The sequence below is a fragment of the Schistocerca americana genome, chromosome 1, assembly GCF_021461395.2.
Source record: "Schistocerca americana isolate TAMUIC-IGC-003095 chromosome 1, iqSchAmer2.1, whole genome shotgun sequence".
Taxonomy (NCBI): domain Eukaryota; kingdom Metazoa; phylum Arthropoda; class Insecta; order Orthoptera; family Acrididae; genus Schistocerca; species Schistocerca americana.
The window spans coordinates 1,073,395,647-1,073,414,548 of record NC_060119.1 but is presented as its reverse complement, the minus strand read 5'-3'; the positions used below and the strand labels follow the sequence as shown (position 1 = coordinate 1,073,414,548).

The 18,902-nt window shown below is 42.6% G+C and overlaps 1 protein-coding gene and 1 non-coding gene across 2 annotated transcripts in view; one reads left to right on the top strand and one right to left on the bottom strand.

Annotated features, from left to right (window-relative positions):
- The window catches only part of LOC124617385, a 1,108,641-nt gene that overhangs the window by 951,382 nt on the left and 138,357 nt on the right, over nucleotides 1-18,902 (top strand). The window lies entirely within an intron of this gene.
- On the bottom strand, nucleotides 17,716-17,787 carry Trnap-ugg. Its single transcript has one exon. It is a non-coding gene; the product is annotated as a tRNA-Pro (tRNA).

The following is an 18,902-nucleotide window of genomic DNA, read 5'->3' as shown; positions in this document are numbered from 1 at the left end:
ATCGCAGAAGGAACATCCAGCTTCTCTTAGCCCTATTACACGACCTCGTTCTAACTCAGAGAGTTGTTGTTAATGGCGTCTTCGTCGCTTTAAAGGCATTCTTGACTAACATCAACTCACCACGTCCAATCTCAAAGGTAACTAACGCACATGCCCATTACAGCGTGTAGTTAAAGCAAACCCGATTTGCGTCCTCGCTGTGGTGCTATTAGCACCACTCTTTACGTGACTGGCACGAAATTTTATGAGAGAACATCTTTCAGATGCAGAAAGAAGCCTACCATCTTTCGTTATGTCTCAGAACTCCTTGATGCTGCGATTTTTTCCGTCAGTGTACATTTGTGTTAACCAGAACAGTGTTTCTCACCGAAGTCCGTTTGCGGTTGGTACACAATCGCAGTTATCTCGTAAGCGGCAGAATGACACTCTTTCACTCGTGTCGGTTTTCGATACTAATTATGGTGGACTCTACGTACAGACATAAATACATTGTGCCTAATTATCGAAGGCACTGTCGGTTCTTAAAGCGAGATACAACTCATACACTCTCTTCTGAGTCGGAGGCGGTCACGTACGGTTCTCCGCACGAAACGAATAATTTCGCTCTTGCTCTGTCTTAGTAAACAAAGTAATTCCTGCAACTGTCGTCCGGGTAGCGCCCCACGTTTACCAGGAAAGAGAAGAATGTAGCACAGGGCAGAATGCTCTCTCTCTCACTCTCTCTCAGGGCAGAATGCTCTCTCTCTCTCTCTTTTTCTCTCTCTCTCTCTCCCTCCCTCCTTCCCTCTCTCTGTCTGTGTGTCAGCAAGTTATTACACCCTGTACCATTGCACCCCTCGACCTACACGCTGGAACGGATGATCCAGCTTGAAGCCCCTAGCGTGGCAGCCGCGTAAACATAGGAACAAAGCGCTAAGAGCTCTCCAGCACCGAAGAGCTCTCCCGTGTTTTCAAGCCTCAGAGGAAGGGCGTATCCCTCACCAGGCCAAATACGACAACGACAAGTAAGCGGTACCGTGTGCAAGCCTCTCAGGCTCCACGTTCTCCTGCGTCAACAAGCAGATTATTCACGTTAGCCTATATGGCGAATGCAGCGTGACACCACCATTTATCAACTAGGTGCAGTCCCCTCACGTAACGACACTGGCAACGTATTTGGGAATTTCTGCCTCAAGATTTGCATTCCACACCTTACTCTTCCGCTTGCAGAGTTGCATACCTGGTAACAGTATGATGACGCTGTAAATTGCGGATTTCAAGGAGTTCCTTGCGGGATGGGGGAGTGGCTCTGTACGTAAAAAAACAGTATTCCATTTGAGTCCATAGACGTATCACAACACTGCACTGAACAGATATTTGAAAGTTGTGCAGCGTTAGTTGAATTTAGTGAAACTAAACTTCTAATTGTTGTTGTTTATAGATCCCCTAACTCTGACTTTAGAGCATTTTTGCTCACTCTAGAGAGGGTTCTTGCTTCACTTTGTAGGAAGTACCAGAAAGTAGTTATATGTGGTGACTTCAGTATAAACTTTGTATATGACTGTGCAAGAAAAAGGGTGTTGGTAGATCTCCTAAATTCATGTGATCTGATGCAAACTGGGTTTTTTCCAACTAGGGTGCAGGGGAACAGTAGCACACTCATAGACAATATTTTTATTCATTCTTCAGTACTTGATGAGCATTCTCTTAGTATAAGCGTGAATGGCCTTTCAGACCATGATGCACAAATTTTAATACTAAAAGGTTTTTGTACTCAAACCAATGTCATATTTAATTACAAACAGCAATAGAGTTCTTTTAAAACTTGTCAAGGAACAAGAGTGGCAGGATGTTTATAGTGCCGATAATATAGATGATAAATACAATGCTTTCCATAACACATTTCTCATGCTCTTTGAGAGTTGCTTTCCATTAGAACATTCTAAATAGGGTATTAGCAGTAATGGACAGCCCGGGTGGCTGACTAGTGGGATAAGGATATCATGTAGAACAAAACGGGAATTACTTCGAAGTGTTAGAAGTAGTCACAATCAAGCTACAGTAGCCCATTACAAACAGTATTGTGAGGTGCTTAAAAATGTTATTAGGAAGGCAAAGAGTACGTGGTATGCAAATAGAGTAGCTAATTCACAGGATAAAACTAAAACCATATTGTCAGTTGTGAAGGAAGTGTCTGGTCAGCAGCACAAGGTCGATGATATAAAGTCAGTTTGCAGTAAAAATATTTCTGTTACTGATAAATCAGATATATCTACAGTATTTAACAATCATTTTCTGAGCATTGCTGGTGAATTAAATAAAAATTTAGTTTCTACAGGAAATCATATAACTTTCTTGGCAAATGCTTTTCCGAGATTGATGTCTGAAACACTCCTCTGTGATACAGACAAGAGGGAGATTGAGTCAATAATTAAATCACTGAAGACTAAGGACTCTCATGGTTATGATTGAGTGTCTAGCAGAATATTAAAGTACTGTGCTGCACATGTTAGCACAGTATTTAGCCATATTTGTAATTTTTCCTTTAGGAATGGTCAGTGTCCTGAGCGATTAAAGTACTCAGTAGTAAAGCCGCTTTATAAAAAGGGAGAAAGGGATAATTTAGACAATTTTAGACCTATTTCTATGCCATCAGTGTTTGCAAAAGTTATTGAAAAGGCTACGTATGTAAAGATAATTGATCATTTTATATCATACGATTTGCTATCAAATGTACAGTTCTGCTTTAGAAGTCGTTTAACAACTGAAAATGCTATATTCTCTTTTCTCTGTGAGGTACTGGATGGGCTAAACAAAAAATTTCGAACGCTTGGCGTATCTTTTTATTTAACTAAGGCATTTGATTGTGTTGATCACAAAACATTGCTCCAGAAGTTGGACCATTACGGAATATGGGGAGTAGCTCACAATTGGTTCACCTCTTGCTTTAGCAACAGGCAGCAAAAGGTCATTATTCACAATGTTGATAACAGCTGTTATGTGGGATCTGAGTGAAGTACTGTCAAGTGGTGGGTGCCCCAGAGATCAGTGTTGGGTCCGCTCTTGTTCCTTATTTATATAAATGATATGCCCTCTAGTATTACGAGTAACTCTAAAATATTTCTGTTTGCTCATGACACTAGCTTGGTAGTAAAGGATGTTGTGTACAACATTGACTCGGTTTCAAATAGTGCAGTACATGACCTCAGTTCATGGCTTGTAGAAAATAAACTAACGTTAAATCACAGTAAGACTCAGTGTTTACAGTTTCTAACACACAATTCAACAATACCTGACGTTTTAATTTCACAGAACGGGCATATGATTAGTGAAACTGAACAGTTCAAATTTCTAGGTGTTCAGATAGATAGTAAGCAGTCGTGGAAAGCCCACGTTCAGGATCTTGTTCAAAGACTTAATAGCCGGCCGGAGTGGCAGAGCGATTCTAAGCGCTACAATCTGGAACCGCGCGACGGCTGCGGTCGCAGGTTTGAATCCTGCCTCGGGCATGTATGTGTGTGATGTACTTAGGTTCGTTAGGTTTATGTAGTTCTAAGTCTAGGGGACTGATGACCTCAGAAGTTAAGTCCCATAGTGCTCAGAGCCATTTGAACCATTTTGAAAGACTTAATACTGCCATTTTTACTATTCGAACGGTTTCAAAAGTGAGTGATACTTCGACACGAAAATTAGTCTAATTTGCTTATTTTCATTCGCTTATGTCATATGGTATTATATTTTGGGGTAACTCTTCCCATTCTACAAGGATATTTTTGGCTCTGAAACGGGCGGTTCGGGCAATAAGCGGTGTGAGTTCACGAACCTTTTGTCGACCTCTGTTCACGAATCGGGGTATTTTGACATCGGCCTCTCAATATGTATATTCCTTACTGTCGTTTCTTGTTACCAATATTAGTTTATTCCCAAGAATAAGCAGCTTTCACGCGGTTAATACTCGGCAGAAATCAAACCTGCATTTGGATCGGACTTCCTTAACTCTTGTGCAAAAAGGTGTTCAGTATACTGCTGCATCCATTTTCAGTAAGCTGCCACTCGAATTCAAAACTCTTAGCAGTAATCCAAGCGGTTTCAAATCGAAACTGAAGAGTTTCCTCATGGGTCACTCCTCCTATTCTGTCGAGGAGTTCCTTGAAAAATTAAGCTGATTCTTATTGTATTGCTGATAGCGTTTACTTAAACTTATGGACTGACTTTTTTCAGGTTCTTGAACATTTATTTTTATCTGTTATTACTTTTATGTTGTAATTTCATGTACTGACGCGTTCCATGACCTTGGAGATTTGCTTCTCAATTTGGTCCTACGGAACTTGACGTGTAAATAAATAAAAAATAAAATGAACTGACACATGCCTGAGTCTACAGACCTCTGAGCTGCTGTTAGATTTCCTCAAGTAATTACGTTATGACATCATTGATTAGCGGGACAGCCTCTGGTGTTTGATGGTGAAAGAATCCTCCCTTCAACTTATGGAAGGCGATTGTGAGTAGCAGTTGGTCCTAATATCGAAATATCACTGTAGGGATCGCAAAAGTTTGTTCTGGATCTGCCTTGCGGTTATTGTTTTGGAGCGTAACATTATATGCACTTCACAGGCATTTTATTTAAGAGCTGGTCTAAATTGTTGGAATCAATATATTGTACTAAGGGCGAATGCATATATCACATTGCGTATGGTGGAATGTTCGCCAATATTTTCTTAGCAAGCACGGAAAATAAAGAATTACGATACATCATTCAAAAGATGATTTCATCGCATTCCATGAATCTACCGACATACGAAACCCAAACGCGTAATTTGCAACCAGCTGTTTCAACTTCTTAGTTTTGGTTATATGATGCATATTCATGTTGTAACGCGCATCACTTTCTGTTCTACTTAGACTTCACTTTTGGTAGTATTTGTATGGAGTGTAGCCATGTATGGAAGTGAAACATGGACGATAAATAGTTTGGGCAAGATGAGAATAGAAGCTTTCGAAATGTGGTGATGCTGAAGATTAGATGGGTAGATGACATAACTAATGAGGAGGTATTGAATAGTATTGGGGAGAAGAGGAGTTTGTGGCACAACTTGACTAGAAGAAGGGATCGGTTGGTAGGACATGTTCTGAGGCATCATGGGATCACAAATTTAGCATTGGAGGGCAGTGTGGAGGGTAAAAATCGTAGAGGGAGACCAAGAGATGAATACACTAAGCAGATTCAGAAGGATGTAGGTTGCAGTAAGTACTGGGAGATGAAGAAGGTTGCACAGGATAGAGGAGCATGGAGAGCTGCATCAAACCAGTCTCAGGACTGAAGACCACAACGACAACAACACTTTTGGTTTATAGCTTTCACCTATCGAAGGTAGTAACTCGCTAATCATTGCTGTAAAAGTTAGTGTGTTTATTCAGTTTTATTTCACTGTGCATTTCTGCTTTATCGCGTAACGTCGTTTCACTTCGTTTCCGATATTATTGTTCGTAGATATGTCTGATCTTCCATCTCTTATTCCTTTCTAAAATGCTTTGTTATGTTATACATTACCGGATACACCCTCTTATTCCCTGTTGGAAGTTGATTTCTAAAACCTTCAGTGGTGACGCTGAAGTCAGAATCCTACAGTGTTTAGTCCATAACACTTAGGTTTTTCGATAAGAATTATTCACCTCCGGCATACAGTGGTAAAATACATACACACACACACACACACACACACACACACACACACACACACATACACTCGGGATCGGAAAAACCGATCGGTTAAAACCGATACTGGTATTTTAGTTCTGAATAACCCGAATCTTTCGGTTTTTGTTGGGTCTCGGTTGTAACAGCTGTTATTTTATTTTTTTACTAATAATCGAGTAAAAAAACCGAGATATTAATTAGCCATAGCAGCAATGCTAATATTTTTCGTTTTTAAATAAATCTTTTTCAAAAATGGAGTAATTTTTATTCGTAAAATTTTGTACTGGTTTGAAATACTGCGTTATTATAGAAAATGAGAAAAGCGGTCAGTGCTATTTTAATACGAATGCCGAAAGAAACGAGCGACAAACTCATGACATAAGAAATGGTACAGCACCGCTGAGACAACACTGTACCTGTTGCCGTGTATCGTGGCTTAAGATACGTGTGCATGTGGAGAGTGCGAGACTTGCACCCACGTAATATATACGGTAGTTCCTCGCTGTCGTCGCCTGACGTACGTCGTATTGCAGTGGCACCAACCCCACTCTGAAAATGTTTTTAAAGTGACGTAGTAGTGGATGCCTGACATTAGTAAAAGAAGGAAACTATGGTAACAGCAAGAAATTAAAAACTTAACAATTCACTGATAGTACACAATAAAAATAGAAACTAGCTCATCTACTGCCCGTGTCTACATAATATGTCTTAATTTGCTTGTAGTTCTTTAAAACGGACAAATTATAACGAAAAACGGACTTCCTAAACCTGAGTTATCATCCTTTAACAGTGACTATTCGTAATGCTTAAATAGTGGTATGATCCCCGATTACAAAATGATTTTTGTGTAGAGTTTCAAAAAACTAGAATCAATAGGAGAATACCGGTGATTTGTTGTAGTATTCAACTGCTTTCCGAGGAAGCAGCGAACGATGGACAGACTTAAGTTTTCTTTAATTTGCCTATTTAATTTAATATTTTGATTCTACGTACCTTGAAACTGAGAGAGTAAAAAATTTTCAATCTTTGTTCGATTTCTACTTTTATTACAGGAAACAACATGAATAAAAAAACGGAAATCTGTTGTTTTGAGAGGTTTTAATAGCCAGGATAAACTGCCGTTAAAAAGAAAAAAAGATATAGCCGAAAACCAGTTCTTTCAGCGATAACAGCTTTCCCTAACTTTAACGTCAGAGGCAGTTTTGGTGTCAACTTTCACTTGCTCATTTGCGACTTTTTTTTATCTACAGTTGTTACAAAGTAAGTCTGACAACAAGAGACATATCACTGTAACTCCCAGTCCAGTTCTTCAAACAAATTTCCTTGAACGCACAACGCTGGGCAACAAATATTGTTCATCTCAAATTCATAAAACCCATTAGCTCAGGGATGAAACACCATAATTCTTGTTCCGTGAAATTTCTGGCCAGCTGCCCGTATTAATAGGGGAGTTAAGTACTTTTGCCAGTACCTGAAGATGGCCTGAAGACTCTGCGCCGAAATATCGTGGCAGCAAATTACTGACAACTACATCTACTTCACAATTCACTCTACTGCGCGTGGCAATGGGTACCCCGTGCCACTACTAGCAATTTCCTGTTTCACTCGCAAATAGAAAGAGGGAAAGGCGTATGCCTCCATATGAGCCCTAATTTCTCGTATCTCATCTTCGTGGTCCTTAAACGCAGTGTATGTTAGAGGCAAGAGAATCGTTCTGCAGTCAGCTTCAAATGCCGTTTCTCTTAAATTTTCTCAATACTGATCCTGGAAATGAACGCCACCTTCCCTACCTTCCCTCCAGGAATTCCCGTTTGGGTTCCTGTGTGTTATTCGAACCTACCAGTAACAAATATAGCAGCCTGCTTCTGTGAATTGCTTCGATGTCTTCTTTTAATCTGAACTGACACAGATCCCATACACTTGAGCAGTACCCAAGAATAGGTCGCACTAGCATCCTGTATGCGGCCTCTTTTACAGATGAACCACACTTTCCAATGAGTGTCCCAATAAACCGAAGTCGACCATTCGCCTTTTCGTTTTTCTTACTTACCTGCATTGCCTTACATACCAACTAGATATTTTGTCTAACTCATCTTGCATCCTCCTACAGTCACTTAAATTCGACACAGTATCACCAGTAAACAACCGCAAATCATTTATGGATACAGGGGATAACAGCGCTACTATCACACTTTTCTGGGACACTCCGGGCAGTTTGCCCAAAATTTCACGGAACAATCGACACGCCGAGAAAGTTTTAAATTTGATGAAAATTTTTAAGTACAAAAAACTGAGTTTTGCTTTTTCCAGTGGTTTCGCGAGCTCTGTAAACGTTGCTTTGCAGACGACAGATGTAAAAGTGTGTCTGTGGTGTATGCTATTAATAAACGTACAACCTGACTGCAGACGGGACGCGCGGGCTGATTTACAAATGAACTGAGCGTTAATCATCACATACAGAACGAAGCACTTTCTTCAGGCCAAGGGGTATAAATATCCTCACCATGCGGGAATAATCTTAAACGAGACAAACGCTTTAACTTATCAAAGTCATCGAACCTTGCATTGATCTGCAACAAAACACAACACATTGAGGCTCGCCCGCAAGAATGTTCTGACAACATTTGCCCCGAAGGTAATTTGGCAAGAAGACTGTTGAAATTCCACGTCCAGCCACCCAGAGTTAGTTCCGTGATGTCGACAAATCGCTTACGGCGAACGCCGCTGGGATTGTGCCTTTAAAACGGCAGGGTATATTTCCTAACAGTGCATTTTACACTCAGGCTAATTTAATTCCGGACAAAAGATTTGCTATTTTTCTGGATTCTGCAGTCATCAAACTGAGTTTAGTGCCACGATAAAGGTACAAGTGAAGCGCACAGCTTGTATTACTTGGTTCTGTAGAAGTAGATTACGCATTATACCGCCGCAGTTGCGAAAACAAAGACGGGCAATGATGGTATACGCTATATGCAATTCGTTTTAGAATGTTATGTCCACCTACGATACGTTTTTCATTTAATGTTTGCATATTACATGCGTGAACGTCCGAATGTAGTCAGTCATTACATTTCTTTCCATCTAAAACTGTAGCGCCACGACGTATTTCTGTCTTTCTAACAACACAGAAAGTATACATCTCAATGATTTCTTCAGAAACAGGACCTGCCCTGACGCTACGTATAATGTTCCTCAACCAAGAGAGCCTGTAAAAAAATAACTACACTACACATGTCAACAGGGTGCATAGATATGTTTAACTTAGTATACCGTTCCTAAAAGTGGCTGTAACTGCTAATGAAGGAAAAAACCTCACATGTCACATTTTCTGCACACATTTGCTTAAATCCGTCGCAGCATACAGTTACACAAGTGACGAAAATAAGCACAGGTTTTACTAATGTTTTCCCACCTACAGCACATTCTCTAATAGTCAGTTTAAAGTTGTAACTTAGAACTTCTACTGAAAGAATAGCACTTTTCGTCAGCCAACAAACAGCTGAAAATACTGTTGTTTAATAGTTTTGAATGCTTGTTCAAATACTTCGCACATCATCACTTTTAGACAGTGGAAGTTAGCGATTATGATTGCACTGCACGCCACGCAGAGTCTTTACCTTCAGGAAATTTTCGTAGATATCATCCACGCATGATCATGAGCTTTTACCGATACATCATATTCTCTATAGAACGACTATTCCTCAGTAATCTGAAAATGCCTAGAGCTCCAGGCTACTTGACCTCTCATAAAAAGAGAAGACAACGGACCGTTTTTGACTAATGAGCGAAATTTATCTCTCAGTAGCAGAGCGCGCGGAAGACCCCTTTTCTGATTGGGCGAATAACACAGTAGCCTCAGCTTCGTATTTTGAATCCCTTAACCCGGTACCTCCCTCTTGCGGCTAATCCCCGTTCAGAAATCCGTTTACGTGAAATTACAAAATAACATTTCCAAAAAAAATAAAACCAATTAAAGCAATGTTTAATGGTCAGAAGGACTGAAGTAAGTTCCATATTTTTAAAACTCCGAAAACTTGCTGCTTTGTAAGTATTATTGTTCCCCATGTGAGTGACTCACATCACGCCTGCGCAACCGGATGCCTATGCTCCACTTATTACCAATTTCTATGATTCATACTTCACATACATGCTACATTCATTCCCTCATTCACTTAGAAAAAGAAATTAAAATAATATCGCCGAACAGAAATAATAATAACAGTCTGAAATTGAAATTATTACATGGTTTTTACGTATTTTCATCAAAATGCTGTTTGCTCCGTTACTTAAAGATCAGATATTTAGATAAAGTTCTTCACTGACGTCTGTATAAAACATATTAACATGTCAGGATGTTATTTCTCAAGGAAAGTCGTTGAGTTCTGCGTTTTGGGGTGCCAGATTCCCTAAGGGCGATGTACTTATTATACTGCTACGCCTCAAACCGACTCTTAACAGACAACGAAACAAAACAGCTGCGTAGGATGGAAATGCGACTGAGGTGAAAACTGTTTGGTGCTCACTGAAATAGACAAAGAGGCTTTCTTCAGGACCTACATTCCCGAAACAGTTCCTCATTCAAGTATGGAAAATAAAACAATAAAGACTCAAATTTGAATAAAACGGAAACCAACACCGAGGTCATTACTTAACCAGACCCCAGAAACACTTGAAACCAATCTTCAGAATAGTAAATGCACGAAGTTCTCCACAAATGGTTCAAATGGCTCTGAGCACTATGCGACTTAACTTCTGAGGTCATCAGTCGCCTAGAACTTAGAACTAATTAAACCTAACTAACCTAAGGACATCACACACATCCATGCCCGAGGCAGGATTCGAACTTGCGACCGTAGCGGCCGCTCGGTTCCAGACTGTAGCGCCTAGAACCGCACGGCCACTCCGGCCGGCGTTCACCACAACTGAGTAAAAGGTGAACAAATTGTATAGAAGGAAGTGAAAGGAAAGCAGTAACCGTACAGTAGTCATCTTCTAATGTATGTAAAAATCAACATGTATTTCGCGAAGCGGTCTTGCGAAACTCAACTTGCAGTCCAGAACGCTGCAGAGACTGGTGCTCAGGTTGACACAGCGCTCCTTTACTTACCGACGGCATTCGATAGCTCTGGACTATCGTTTAGTGGACAGAAAACGAACTTACCGAGTATCGCACCAGATTTGTAACTGGATTCGGGACTTCCTCGCAGAGAGATCTCAAATCGTCGTTCTTAAGTGAACATCGACAGGTTATAGGTAAATTCAAGAGCATGTATACTCTAATGGGTATGTCAGAAGACTTATGGGGCCATTCGCGGACGGTGCTGTTGCCTTAGGAAGGTTGCAACGCCTAAAGAATGTAGCGAACTTAAGGAAGACCAGCAGAGGCTCGACGGCTGGTGCAGGGTCTGGCAGTCGACCTCGACCGTAAATACACTAAACATATTGACCAACAGAATAGGCAGAGAGATCGATCACGGCTCGATTGTGCTATTCGTGGTAAATTACTGGGAAGAGTAATAACCGAAAGTACCTAGAAGTGACAGTCCGGGGCAGCCTAATGTGGAATGATTACTTACAACTAACTGTAGGAAAAGCAGGTATCAGGTTGGGTTTCACCGGAAGAATTTTTGAGGAATCGTCGAAGAAAGAAGTGGCTTACAAAACACTTGTTCGACCGATTCTTGAGTACTGTTCGTCAGTGTGGATCCCTTGCCAAGTTCGATTAATAGAAGACATACGGAAAATCCACCGAGGAACGACACATTTCGTCACGAGCTCGTTTAGTCTGCGCCGGAGCGTTACGAAGATCAACAAAATCCAGTTGCAAACGCTACAAGGATGCATTTGTGCATCCGATATTGTACGTTCCAAGAAAAGTTGAGCAGCATATTGCTTCCTTTCGTACACGTCCTTCGAAATAACTCAGTAAAATTGCCGCTTATGCGGAAGATTAGAAACATTGGTAGAAGCAGACCTCGGAGATAATCAGTTTGGATTTCGATGAAATGAACACCCGAGGCAATACTGACCCTAAAACATATCTTAGAAGATGGAGTGACGAAAAGCTACCTATGTTTATAGCATTTACATACAAGTTGTTTGTACTTCAAGTTTAGCTACTTGAGCCAGTGTTGACGGAAAACTTATGTACCGTATGGGTACCCAACTTTATAAGAATGATGTTCCGACCGTGTGCTGCAGGATTTGCGTTGTTAGTAGTGTTAGTGTCATCACTTACTATTAGGCGCCGGTACTGGTACGGCGATGCAAGGAGGATGTGGGATCGCATGAACCAAGAACATGCAACGTGAACGCTGTATCGTTACTGTGTTGTGCTTCGGCAACATGTGATTCTTGTTCTACGGGAACAGGTACTCTGGACTCAGTTGTTTTGATGCACGATGGGACTCCACCTCATATTGCGGGGGAGGTCACTCGGTTACTCCGTAACACATTTGGACACAACCGAATCATTTGCCGATCGTTCCAAACTGCATGGTCACCATGATCACCAAATTGGAAACCGTGTAATTTCCGGCTGTGGGGGTATCTGAAGGACAGGGTTTACCAACGGGACACTAACACACGTTGGAGGTTGAAGATGTCTATAGCGAAGGAGGTAGCCAACATCCCACCTGTGATGTTTCGGGCAGCAGTAGAGCAATCCCTAGTGCGGTTCCAGGCTGTCGTTGATATAGATTGTCGTCACGGCGAGGAACGCTCGTAATCTAGAACGTAAACCTGCCACGTAATAAATAAATACTACCCCTCTCAAGTGGAAATTGAAATATGTTTCTTTCAGTGATTTTTCGGTATTTCTCTTCCTCATGTCCTTACAAATGTTTCCATAAAGCTTCATCCTCCTACGAGCGCTCGAATTTCATGGGAGCTTTGAAATTACTAGTTGAGAACTTAGTGAGACAGGGTTCCATCGTATCTCCGATGTTATTCAATCTGTATACTGAGCTAGCTGTTGTAGAAGCCCTAGAGAATTTGTAGTTCACGTCAGCCACAACAAGAAGGACGGCAGAGCAAAAGAGGTTTGTAATAAATGCAATACAACGAGCCTTATTCAGCAGGGGAAACGTTTCGCGCACATTTTCCGTGTCCTTGGACGAGATCGACGACATAGCTGAACTGGGCTATGTTCAACCAGAAATACTCCCGTTATTTTTGTTAATTTTTTTTAACAAGTACAGATTCGTAAGTTGTTCACGACAAATTTCCTCATTTGGAAAATCCGTTGTATTTCAGTATTTCCCTCATACAGCTGTAGTAGAACTAATTCAACTTCTTCTAATATTAGTTAAAACAACAAAGCGCGCTCACCCATCCTTTGTACGGCACAGGTCAACTAAGACTGCGGTTACAGTGGCTTCGATATCGGTGGATTCCGCCGACGACCGACATCGGTCGGAAACGGCCCAGCTTTTCAAATCAGTACGCCTCTACGTTCGCGGTCACACTATAGCCGATCTGATCTCCCGCACGAACAGCAGACTTCGATCTACAATCGGTGAAATTCAAGTCAGTTTGCTTTCTTCGGTCAAATCGACACGAAATATGAAGCATGATAAATTGATTAGTTAGTCCAAGATAGAGTGAATTTGTGGCATCCTGAGGATGAAAATATCATTATAGGGATATAGGTCGGAGTCTAAGGAGTGAAATCTCAGATTTATTCGAAACCTCAAATAGGCAAAATCTTCACTGGAAATTTTAGACATAGATTATAATCTCCAAAACTAATTTGTTCAAGTGAACAGGGTGGCGAATCTCATATACTTGTAGCTACACACTTGCTGCTTACTGGCGTTTTGTGCCAGTAGTGTAGTGATTTTGTTAATATGAAGTTGTGTACGGTATACACGGGGTGTTTGAAAAGTCTCTCCGCCGTGCCGTACGATTGTTGGTCGCGCGTGCCGTTATGATTGTTCGCCTGCCTGGGTTCTTCAACGAAACAATAAACGCACGACACTGCAGTAATACTCTGTACCCATTCATAGGAGAACTTGTGTTACGTGAAATACTGAACGGTTATTTTTAGCATGCAGCTCGCGTTTCAATGTCACTGCTTGCTGATGTTTTTAGTGATCGCATAATTTCACAGGGACTTTGGCCTCCAATATCGCCTGACCTAACACCACCTGACATTTTCTTCTGGGGTGCAGCGAACGCAGTTGTCTACAAAAACTGTCAAAAATCCATCGATGAATTGAAAACTGCAATATCCACTTTCACTGCTTCTGTTACAGGAGAAATGTTACCGCTTGTCCTTGGAAACATGATTAGACGAATTGAATTGTCTATTCAACAACAGGGGGAACACTTTCAACATTTAATGTGAAAATTTGTAAGTAAAAATGAATATTCATTAAATTAATAACTTGCATTTCACTGAGTTTCATTTCGGTATATTCACTGCGGCATACGGCGCGCGCGGCTAACAATGTGTGTGTGTGTGTGTGTGTGTGTGTGTGTGTGTTTGTGTGTGTGTGTTGGGGCTTATGGGCGATCAACCTCGAGGTCATCAGCGCCCTGATACACATTAAAGGGAACGAATGTGGGCAGACCTAATAAAATTGAAGCACACACACCAAGAAAGCAGGAAAAGAAGGAAAATGCTACATAAGAAAGTAAAACGGAAGGAAAGGGAAAACGTAGCAACGAGAATGCCACAGTAAATTGTCATTGGCTGGCCACTTACATAAAATATGGGCGAGCTTGTCACACAGTGAGCAAATTGAGATCCTCTCCCTAAAATCTTTGTAAAAACATTTGACATGGCACAGAACTTTAAAACAATCATACGACACTGCGGAGAGTCTTTTTGATCATCCCGTATTTCCACTTTTAAGTGCTTTAGGTTTCAGAGTATCTTATGCTACACTTTATGCTTTTGTTTCACTCGTGTGCTAAATGACAGTCATTGAAGGTTAACTGACGTATGTCTCAACAGCTTTAAATAGAGCGAAACAGAGTGTTTATAACTTGATTTTCAAGGTCACCACGAATTACCTCGAATATGTAACACAACGTTTCTCCCATCATCTCATATCTTCTTAAAACTTGGCTGGTTTTCCCGATAACTGAGAACAGAGTGTATGGTACTCGCCATGTTCTTTACGACACAGGAAAGCTCGCATCCGACATCTCTTCAATAGCAGAAGCCGCTGTGCAGCATTCGTATCCAAGCACAGGGGCGTCGTGGTATTCACCCCACCCCAAGAGGTTAAAATCTAACCTACTCGCATTCGGGAGGACGACGGTTCAATCCCGTCTCCAGCCATCCTGATTTAGGTTTTCCGTGATTTCCCTAAATCGTTTCAGGCAAATGCCGGGATGGTTCCTTCGAAAGGGCACGGCCGATTTCCTTCCCCATCCTTCCCTAACCCGAGCTTGCGCTCCGTCTCTAATGACCTCGTTGTCGACGGGACGTTAAAACAACACTAACCTAACCTAACCTAACCTAACCTACTTTATAACAGATTCTAACCTAACCTCCATGACCGTGCCAAAAATTAACGAAGGAGATCGGACGCACTGTGACCATGCTATCGGCCGATGCTTTCGTGCGACCCCTAGCGACGGTGTCTGACGACTGTTGTCGGTGCCACTGTGGACGTAGCTTAACTCTGTGCGACTGACGCTTATAGGGGTCGCCTGTTACGCTTCGCCGCACTACGTCAAGACACATAGCGGCAGAAGCATACGTCAGACACTGCATACGAATCCCACCGTTAACCAGAAACACTGCGGGACTGTGTGGAATCGGCTCTGCCGTGGCAGGGCCAGCGAGCTGTTGGTCCGACTGTTGCCGGAAATGCTTGCAGAGCGGCTGCTCGTTAAGACCTCCTGGCCGTGCGCCCGCGACAGCTGGGGACAGCGGATCGGCACGCGTTGCGAAAGCCGCCCCGACCAGCCAGTCCCGTCTGAAACACGCCTGCGCTCGCGTCGCGCTGCGTTTACGCCTCATTATGTACGCCGCGCGCGATACCTAACTGTCGCGCCGGCTTCGACCGATATTTTATCTCCGCGTGACAGAAATACTGTAAACCTGTTTTCTCGTAAACGGTTGTCGCTCTCGCCGGTTCCATTAAGGTTCTTCTGTTAGGATCGGGACCTTGTCACTCACTCACGAGGAGAACACGGCAAGTGCCACAAGCCGACTTCCCAGAAACTTCGCCCAGTGGAACAGGGGTCAAAATAACCGAACACGTGTCTCGGATTATTCGTAGACAGTCGACCGTTTCTGCCAAAACGGCGCTCAGAGTTTTCGAGGTATTTGCGAGATACTTTACATGTCTTTCGCCGGCTGATATCCTCAAAAAAAAGTTCAAATGGCGCTGAGCACTATGGAACGTAAGTCCCCTAGAACTTAGAACTACTTAAACCTAACTAACCTAAGGACATCACACACATCCATGCCCGAGGCAGGATTCGAACCTGCGATCCCTTAGTCAACAGTTGGGGACGTTGGCAAGACAACAACCATCTGCACGAACAGTTCGACGACGTTTGCAGCAACATGGACTATCAGCTCGGAGACCATGGCTGCGGTTACCCTTCACGCTGCATCAGACAGGAGAGCCTGCGATGGTGTACTCAACGACGAACCTGGGTGCACGAATGGCAAAACGTCATTTCTTCGGATGAATCCAGGTTCTGTTTACAGCATCATGATGGTCGCATCCGTGTTTGGCGACATCGCAGTGAACGCACATTGGAAACGTGTATTCGTCATCGCCATACTGGCGTTATCACCCGGCGTGATGGTATGGGGTGCCATTGGTTACACGTCTCTGTCACCTCTTGTTCGCATTGACTGCACTTTGACCAGTGGAGGTTACATTTCAGATGTGTTACGACCCATGGCTCTACCCTTCATTCGATCCCTGCGAAACCCTAAATTTCAGAAAGATAATGCACGACCCCATGTTGCAGGTCCTGTACGGGCCCTTCTGGATACAGAAAATGTTCGACTGCTGCCCTGGCCAGCACATTCTCCTGATCTCTCACCAATTGAAAACGTCTGGTCAATGGTGGCCGAGCAACTGGCTCGTCACAATACGCCAGTCACTACTCGTGATGAACTGTGGCATCGTGTTGAAGCTACATGGGCAAGCTGTACCTGGACCCGCCATTCAAGCTCTGTTTGACACAATGCCCAGCCGTATCAAGGCCGTTATTACTGCCAGAGGTGGTTGTTCTGGGTACTGATTTCTCAGTATTTATGCACCCAAATTGCGTGAAAATGTAATCACATGTCAGTTCTAGTATAATATATTTGTCCAATGAAGACCCGTTTATCATCTGCATTTCTTCTTGGTGCAGCAATTTTAATGGCCAGTAGTGTGTGTATATATATATATATATATATATATATATATCAGTGGACCGCGCACACTTCTCCTTTCTTCCAGTTCCTTGTGGAATTTTCACTATCGATTTGGCTGTCACACTGCCTTCGTATGAGAATGGGTAGCTTCTTGATTGTGCTGTTCAAATAGGTGGATTCTTGATTGTTACTGCAGTCCGTGAAATGAAATGATCGTATGGCATTTATTGGCCGGGATATCCTCTTCGGGGTTCGGCCGCCGTATTGCAAGTCTTTTTTGTTGACGCCACTTGCGATTTGCGTGTCAATGATTATGAAAATGATGATGGACACACAACACCCAGTCCCCTGGCGGGAATCGAACCCGGTCCCCTTGCGTGGTAGCCGGAGGCGGACTGCAGTCCGTGAAAGGTGACCGAAAGCAATGTAGTTGGAGGCTGATGCGTCCTCATTGCCTGATAGTTATCTACTTTGGGAAAAAATAAGAGTTTCTCAGTAACCAGATTCCTGTTGAAAGTGGCAAGTCTGAAGCACAGCCTGCATGGATAAAAAAATCCGTCCAGTAATATTACTGCAAAGGATTTCTACTAGTATTTTTTCGGGAGATTATGAGTTTACTTTCAATAATGGACTCTTACGTGATAATGCTTAGGGGCTTCGAAGTGTATTCGTATTTTCACCTTCTGGGGATAAAATTGAAGGGCTCAGCCGGGATTTGAACCCGGGACCTCCTGCACCCAAAGCAGGAATCATACCCCTAGACCACTGAGCCAGTTATGAAAGATGTTTCTCATCTTCACAGTCGACAAACACATTCCAGCGTCTCGCGTGCTGATCTGTGAGTCACGAAGCTGTGTGGCGTCTCCCGCAGAGAGCTGGTGCCACGCTAGAGTACGCATTTCGAGAACACTCCTTTCCAACGGACTAACGAAGCAAAGTTAAAGTTGTTTTGCTAAATCAACACCACGTCGTCCTACATATCCTGGATAGCTAAATTATGAAGCAGTTAGTGAAATCAATTAAAGTGCTCTTACCGACGCCTTTCACTCAACCAATTCTACGCGCTTAACGTCTTTACTTAAATGTCTGGGATGTACAGCTTCTGACTGCGGTTGAACCTCTCACTAACGTCCCTACCTAGGATTCGAACCTGCGACCGTAGCGGTCGCGCGGTTCCACACTGAAGCGCCTAGAACCGGCCGGCTGATACCCTCAGACGAAATGGTAGCGCAGTGGTTAGCATCACGGCCTCTTAATTTTGCACCCCGTGATCGAAATTTTATTATTATTTCTATTTATTTTACTTTATTTTATTTTTATTGTTTTCGTTTATCTACCCATGTCTGTAGTAGGTCAATACTACAATGTTTCGTATCAAATTAGAGGATACAAGGGCGTTATATTAATTGTAAAATTACAATCGGATTTCACAAAAAGGGTCATACATTTATTAAATAATATATGTTCAAAATGTTCAAATCTGTATGAATTCCTATGGGACCGAACTGCCGAGGTCATCGGTCCCTAGACTTACACGCTATTTAAACTAACTTATGCTAACAACAACACACACACACACACACACACACACACACACACACACACGCCCGAGCGAGGACTCAAACCTCCGGCGGGAGAGGCCGCGCAGTCCGTGACATGACGCCTCAAATGGCGCAGCCACTCCGCGTGCCAATAATATATGTGTGTATGGTATGTTGAGGGCTTCGACCATAGATACTAGTAGACTGGCCTTGCTGTGCAGAAGCTATAGGGCTGGTGTGGCTCCAACATAAACCACGTGACTGTTGACAAAACGTGGCGAGATTTCAAATCAGCGGTCTGCCATCCTATGTTTGTATCGTATTTTTCCCCACATTTCTCAATTGA